The 6,725-nt window shown below is 62.8% G+C and overlaps 1 long non-coding RNA gene across 2 annotated transcripts; it reads right to left on the bottom strand.

The window, feature by feature from the left end:
* Positions 1 to 1,176: 1,176 nt before the first annotated feature.
* On the bottom strand, positions 1,177 to 4,157 carry LOC308617544. 2 transcript variants are annotated; one of them, XR_014015884.1, is made up of 3 exons: positions 3,568 to 3,702; positions 1,763 to 3,323; positions 1,177 to 1,307 (listed from the first exon to the last, which is right to left on the bottom strand). It is a non-coding gene; the product is annotated as an uncharacterized lncRNA (long non-coding RNA). The 2 variants fall into 2 exon arrangements; XR_014015883.1 differs by adding an exon at positions 3,932 to 4,157 and having other exon boundaries at positions 1,306 to 3,323; positions 3,568 to 3,707.
* Between the last annotated feature and the right edge of the window lie 2,568 nt (positions 4,158 to 6,725).

Here is a 6,725-nt window from a genome sequence, read left to right as displayed (position 1 = left end):
GTCGGGGAGCTAAGATCCCACATGCCTCGCGGCCAAAAAACCAAAACATAAAACGGAAGCAATATTGTAACAAATTCAATAAAGACCTTAAAAATGGTCCACATCAAAAATCTTAGCAAAATATGAACCCTAAGTAGACTGAAAGGTTAGGGTTCTATTATAATCGGGAAGCAACCGCTTAAAAAATTACGAAGAGCTCTAGCCAAAAAGTCAATAGATAAATTTAAATGAATATGGCAAACCATTGAAATAAGAACAAGAAAAGAGGGACAAAAACCAGGGGGACAAACGAAGCAAACAGTAAAATGGAGATGAAAGCCAGTCAGATGGACAATTAGGGTCAAGGTCAGTGGTCTGAACTCCCAGCCCAAGGTTCAGGATTACAGCCCGCGTTTACTAAGAACAGTTCCGTGGTAAGCCAGCAACCAAATTACCAAGCGGGGCACCAGGCGGGAAGTGGGGAGCAAAGCTAAAGGCAGGGGAGTCCTGGATCGGGGCCCAGGAGGCGAACAGTGACCCAGCACGAACCCTGAACTTAACAGGGGCCACGCGTGACGTCTGAGCCTCTGCCCCAGGGCTAGGACCGTGGTGGGCTTCCAGGACCCCAAAGACTGGTGGAGGTGCTGTTTGGGGGCCAGTGGGTCTGCTGGCCACACTCCGCTGGGGCACCCCATCCCCCCAGGCGGGCTCCCTCATTCCCTGGTGGGGCAGCATCCTGGGGTCTGATGTCCCTCCACTGCGGGGGGACAGGAGTGGGTCTCCACCCACGGAGCTGGAAATCCCAGGTGGACTGGTTTGCTCAGCAGCCCCAGAGCTCCTGTGAGTAACCCCCAATCCTGAGTCATTTTGGGGTCCCCTGAGAACATTCCATGTCTGGCCAGTTGCTGGGGGTAAAAACGTCCAGACTCCCCTGAGGGAAGAGGGGCTGAAGGCTCCTGTTGGTGGATGTAGCGGGGGGTGGGGGGGTCCTTGTCTCTCGGCTGGACTGTGCCTGGGATCTCGCCACCCCCAGGCTGCTGCGCTCGGGCCTCTGGGTAAGGAGCGGCTGGATGGCCAGTGGCACCTCCCTGGGCAAAAATACTGCTCTAAACAGGGACAGCGTGAGGCCGGCAGGGCACGTACTCTGCACCCACAGGGTCCCCAGAGTGGGCCAGTGGGCAGCCGCTTCACAGGACTCGAGGCGCTGAGGGTGGGCGCGGCAGCGGCTTGGACAGCTGGGCCAGCGCGGACGCGCCGCGCATCTCTGCACGCGTCTCCGCATCTCTGCACGCGTCTGGGGCTGTGTCCTGGGAAGCCGGAAGAGAGGCCTGCGGCTTAGTAAGATGGAGCTGTTTTTATGCAGCTGCTTTCCCGGCACAGTCACTGCCCAGGGGAGGGGAGGGCCTGGGGGCCACGGGGAGCGCAGCTCAGGTGAAGGCGGGAGGGGCTGAGGCCAGGGCAGCCCCCACCAGAGGAACGGAGAACAAAGCGCCCTCCCCCGGGCTCGGCTCCCCATCAGACATGGGGGCTGGGCCCGCGCGCTCTGGGGCCCCAGGAAGCGGTGAGGGGAAGAGGTGGGGGGGGAGGCTTTGGCGTCAGGAGCCTGGGTGGGAGGGGGCAGGGGGCTGCCTGGAAGGGGCCTGGTGGTGCCGGGAGGGGCTGATGCTGGGGGCGGTGGGAGGGGACAGGCATGTCCCGCAGTAAGGCCCTAGGGTTCTGAGGCCACCCTGTCCCCTCCCCGTCTCCTTCCTCCCCTCTCCCTGTGCCCCCACCCCATCCTTACGGCCTCTGAGACTCAGAACGGGTCTGGGTACCCTGCTTTCCCACCCAGGCAGCAGGGCCGGTGAGGTGGGCTCGGCTTCTGTCCAGAGCAGCTGGGGGGCCAGGTGGGGGTCTGCATGAGGCTCTGCATCCCAGGGAGGGAACCGCCACCATGACCCTCCTGAGATAAGCGGCCGAGGTGGGCGAGGACAGCGGGATGGAGGCCGGGGGCTGGGGGGGGGGCGTCCTGGAAGCTCAGACCCCGCAGGTCGCCTGCACGGCCGTGTGGCCCCACCCTAGGAGCGGGCAGCGGCCCCCGCGTCTGTCCGTCGCACCATTTTCTCCCACAGGGCTGCCCCGCCCAGCGTCCCTTTCCTGCAGGGCTGGGGCTTTCCAGCCATTACTCACCGCTTTCCCGGTGTCTGTCTATCTAGGCTCTCGTCCATCTGCGGCTGCTCTGACTTGCCTGGAGCTTTTCACGTATCTTCACGCTGGTTATGTAAGGAGAACTTTACACGTAACCCGGGGGCTCTGCTGTCCCAGGCCTGGGGGGCTGCACCAGCTCCCTAGGGCGCTGACCGGAGTCCCCAGCGCTCGGACGGGTCCATGCAGTGGGCGCCCAGCCTGCTCGCGCCCCCCATGCACCCCCTTTCTGCCTCTGCCTTCCTCCCTCCTCTGGTAATCAGAGAGCAAGGAACGCTAGGCCGAAGGGCGGGGGCGGGCCCCCCACCCCACCCCACCCCCGCCTGGACAACGATGCTTCTGGGACCCCGAAGGAGAGACGGAGTGAGGGTCCTGCTGAGAGGCCAGATAGGGGGTGTTGAGGCAAAAGCAGGAGGCTCGCTCGGGTGGGTCCCCCAGAAGCAGGTGCTGAGGCAGTATTCCAGGACAGTTAAAGTGGGAGGTGACCCCAACGCACCAGGAGAAGAGTGGGGGAGGGCAGGAGCCAACACATCCCTGGGAGACCAGGCCACCTGGAGACCGGAGGAAGAGAGGGTGGGGCCAAGGCCCAGGTCACGCTGCAGAAGCCGCGCTACAGAGAGGTGCAAAAGCATCTTAGACGCAGCTGGCGGTGAGGGAAAAACGCCTCCGCTTCCCCCAGGCTCAGCCTCTGGGCTCCCAGCAGAGCACGACGCTGGCCACACCGGGCCGCAGGGCAGCAGGGCCTGGGACCCCCAGCCTCTGGGGTCCGGTCTGCCCCAGGAGCCGGGCTCGGCGAGGGGGTCTGGGGGCTCACGGGCCCAGCATCTCACATGCCCTGAGAGGCTGGGAAGGGAGGCGTCAGACGGGAGACCGCGGTCAAGGCCGCAGCCGCCGCAGAGCCGCGAGTGCCTGGGCACGTGGGACAGCGGGCGGGGGCGGCCTGGCGGCGGCTTCCCCCCGGGGGAGGCCCCGCTCTTCCAGAGCCGTGCCCTGGTTTCCCTCGCCAGCGTCTCCGGAAGCCAGGGCTCTCCGCTTCCCGAAGACTCCAGAGGCCTCGCTCGTTTTTATTCCCAAATAGGAAGTCTCTGCAGCCCTCCGGCCAAGTATGTGGGGCGCTGACTTCATTTCGCGCAGAGACTAGCCGGCAGGAAGGTCATGACCTAAGTGGACGATGAGCTGATAAGAAGCCGGAGGGGAAAGGCATCCGGGCCTCTTCCCGGGACCCAGCAGGGAAGGGGCACGTGATGGGGACAGCCTGAGCTGCGGGGGCCTGTCCTCCTGGCTCCTGAACACGGACAGAAAACAGTCCCTCCCCCAGATATTCCCACTTAAAAATCCTACGGTTCAGCCTAATATTCCCACGATGGGGAAACTGCCCTAAAAAGAACAGTTTTCGGCATGTACACATGGTCACCATTTGTCGAAACGTGGCACCCCTCCATGTGCTGGAAGACGTTGGATCTGATTGCTGCCCGGTGCTGACGTTGAGACTAAGCGGCTATTAACTTCGCGTCTATGCTCTGAGGGGTTGCCAGCGTCGGGCCCTGCGGGGCAGAACCGTCTCCCTGACGTCGTGGCCGCTGTCCCTCCCTCTGAACCGCCACTTCCTGTGCGGGAACGGCCCCGGGTGTCCCCCGCGGGTCTGAGGGGGGAGGGGGGCGTCCCTGCCCTCAGACAGAGCCAGGCAGGCTTGTCCACACAGAACAACCCTGTCTGTGGTTTTTATTATTATCTCTGCAGCCCCACCTCCTCAGTTCCCCCTCCTAACCTGGAGCCTGGAAATCAACAGCACCGCGGGTTCCCAGGACATCAGCCTCATCAGGGCCTTTTCCTCCCAGCACCAAGGACCTCACTTGGCCCTTGGGACGGCGGCAGTGATCATGGGCCGGAGCTCTGGGCCCAGAGCGCTGCCGAATCACGTGGTTGCTCAGGAAATGCACGTGGGCTGGGGAGACAAACAGGCCCTCCGCCAGGGGCTTCCTGGAGGAGGGGCAGCTAAGAGACGGGGGACATCATGGTGGCGGGAGTGAGCCATGGGGCTGGGGGCGGGGCCAGGAGGGAGCAGGGCGTCAGGCTGGGAGGTTCTCGAGCGTCGCCCGTCATTGCCCACGACGGCCTTGTGAGGCCAGCGGGAAACTGAACTCGGGAGGGGCGGGCGCTTGACCCCGACGGTGGCCTAGAAAGGGCCAAACCAGGAGCCCCCCTCACCTGGGGCTCCACCGCCACGGCCTCTCCCCAGGAGCAGCAGGAAAGCCTGGCTCAAGGAGTCCAGCTTGTCCAAGGCCACACTAGTCCGCGGGGGCCAGGCCTGAGTGCAGCCCCTCTGGCTCCCCTGAGATCCAGCTGCCCGGGGAGGACGGAGGAGAGGCAGCGGCTCCCGGGTCCGGACGGCGGGGACACGGGTATCAAGGGGACAGAGCTTGGCCGTGGCCACCGTCCCAGGTGGAGATTCCACACGTGAGCAAGTGAAGGTGGCGGGGGGGGGGGGGACGAGGCGGCGGGAGAGAGGACAGAGGCCCCGGGGCACGGGGAGGGGACCGCGGCCTCCAGGTGAGGGTCAGAGAGGCTCCTGGCCTGGGTGGGGAAGGGGGACCTGAGTTCGCCAGCCAGGCCAGGCCAGTGACCCTGAGTGGAGAGACAGACCCGTCACTGTCATCACCTGTCCCTGGTGATGGCCCTGTGACCACGTCAGCTTCTGCTGTCGCTCCCATTTCCCAGATGAGGGGACCCACTGGCCCGGGGTCACACGAGCAGGGCCTTTCCCTCTGTTAACCAAAACTCCAACAATGGAGACCCGATTGACATAAAAAGCGTGTTTGGGGCTTTGTTAGGACTGCAGCCCTGGAGACACAGATTCAAGAAACGCCTGAATTGTGCTCTGCAGTACTACAGGACGGGGGAGGCTTGGAAAGGAGAAAACCGAAGGCTACAGCTAGTTACGCGAGTTGTTTATCAAGAATTACAACTGGATGTAAGTCAACTATACTTCAATAAAAAAGTAAAAAAACCAAATAATAATTGGAGCTGGTAAGAAGTGAGGTGCTTGTTAAGTGAGGCTTGGTTGGGGTCTGAAATGGTTGCGTAGTCACAAGGGGAGACCTTGAGATCCCAAGGTTGCAGCTGGCAGCTGCCATTCTGAGTACGGCTGCGGGTGCCTTGGGTCTGGTGCAGTTCACAGAAAGTTCCAGTTCTCGGTGGGGCAGGGACGTGTCTGACACCAGATCCTCAATGGCCTCCGAAGGACATTAGTCACACACTTAGCCCTGTGGGCCCGGGGCCCTGGCTGAGCTCAAAGACCCACAGGGGGTTCAAGTCACTCTCAACATCCTCTGGCCCCAAAGATCCCTTCCCCGCCCTCAGCCACCAGGTAGAGCAGGCGACCTGGCCCCGGGCCCGTGCTGGCCACCTGCCATCCGTGTGGGCTGTGGCTGGCCTGTCACCTGCAGGGCCCAGGGCCCTGAGCTAGTGGGGAGGGCAGACCCAGACATCAGCAGTCATCGGGCAGCCACGTGTGAATGTGCAGGGCCAGCGTGTGACCTCGTGGGTCAACGTCTCCGGGCTCAGGCCTGCCACTGTCCCAGGCCGGATTATAGGAGGGTGACACAGCTTCCAAGGAGAGAAAGCCCAGCTCTCTGCTGGAGGTGCCCACACCCAGGCTCTCTGCCGCAGACATGAGGGTGGAGGCCGCCCTGTGTCCCCGGGGCACCCTGGGCTTCCCGGGGCCAGCCTCCACCCTGGGCGGCTGTCAGGGCTGCCGAGTGTGGCCAGCTCCACGCTGAGGGCCTAGACTAGGGGATTCTGAACGAATCCCACCACCCCTCTGCTCTCCCAGGCGGCAGCCTCCTGGCCCTGCCTGGTGTCACCTCCCCATGGAGCTGCCAGATTATTCCCCGCAGCAGATCGGGACCCCGAGTTGGCAAATTTGGGCTCAGGACGGGGGCGCAGTGCCCAGGGAGGGGGTGTCTCCCCTGAGTGCAGACAGAGGGGTGGGGGGGTCCTGCATCGCTGCGGACCCATCAGTGCAGGAGGGCGATGAGGCTGTGGTCCCCAGTGACCCGGCGTGAGGCAGGTGGGGGCATGGCACCTTCCTCCTGTAGTGTCCATGTCCCCGTGTGTCACCTGGACGGTTCGCTGTATCTTTAAACCACCCGGCAGCCCTTCATGACGGGTCCAGCGGGCCACCAGACTCTGTCCCACACCTCCGCTCCCCTTTCTCCCTCTGCCAGCCCGAGCGTCCCCACCTGGCCGCCCTCTCGCACCTATAGGTTGTCAAGTGACCCACATGTCCCACTTTCTCCCCTTTGCACCAAAGCCAGTGTGGATGGATTCTTCCGGCTGCAACTGAGAATCTGAACAAATTCAGTGTGTGCTGGGCTAGGGGTGCGTTTTCAACCCACATGTCGTGGCTTCAATCCTGGTCTCTGCTTCTCTGCCCCCCTCTGCCCCGCTTTGGGAGCTCCTTGTACACGTGTTGTCCACCCGCTGCACCTCTCAGCTCCTCCTGTGTGTGTGTGTGTGTGTGTGTGTGTGTGTGTGTGTGTGTGAGCTCACGCATGTGATTA

Source organism: Mesoplodon bidens (assembly GCF_964165515.1).
Source record: "Mesoplodon bidens genome assembly, chromosome: 5".
Lineage (NCBI taxonomy): Eukaryota > Metazoa > Chordata > Mammalia > Artiodactyla > Ziphiidae > Mesoplodon > Mesoplodon bidens.
Note: the sequence above shows the minus strand (reverse complement) of the source record. Positions and strands in the feature narration are given on the sequence as shown.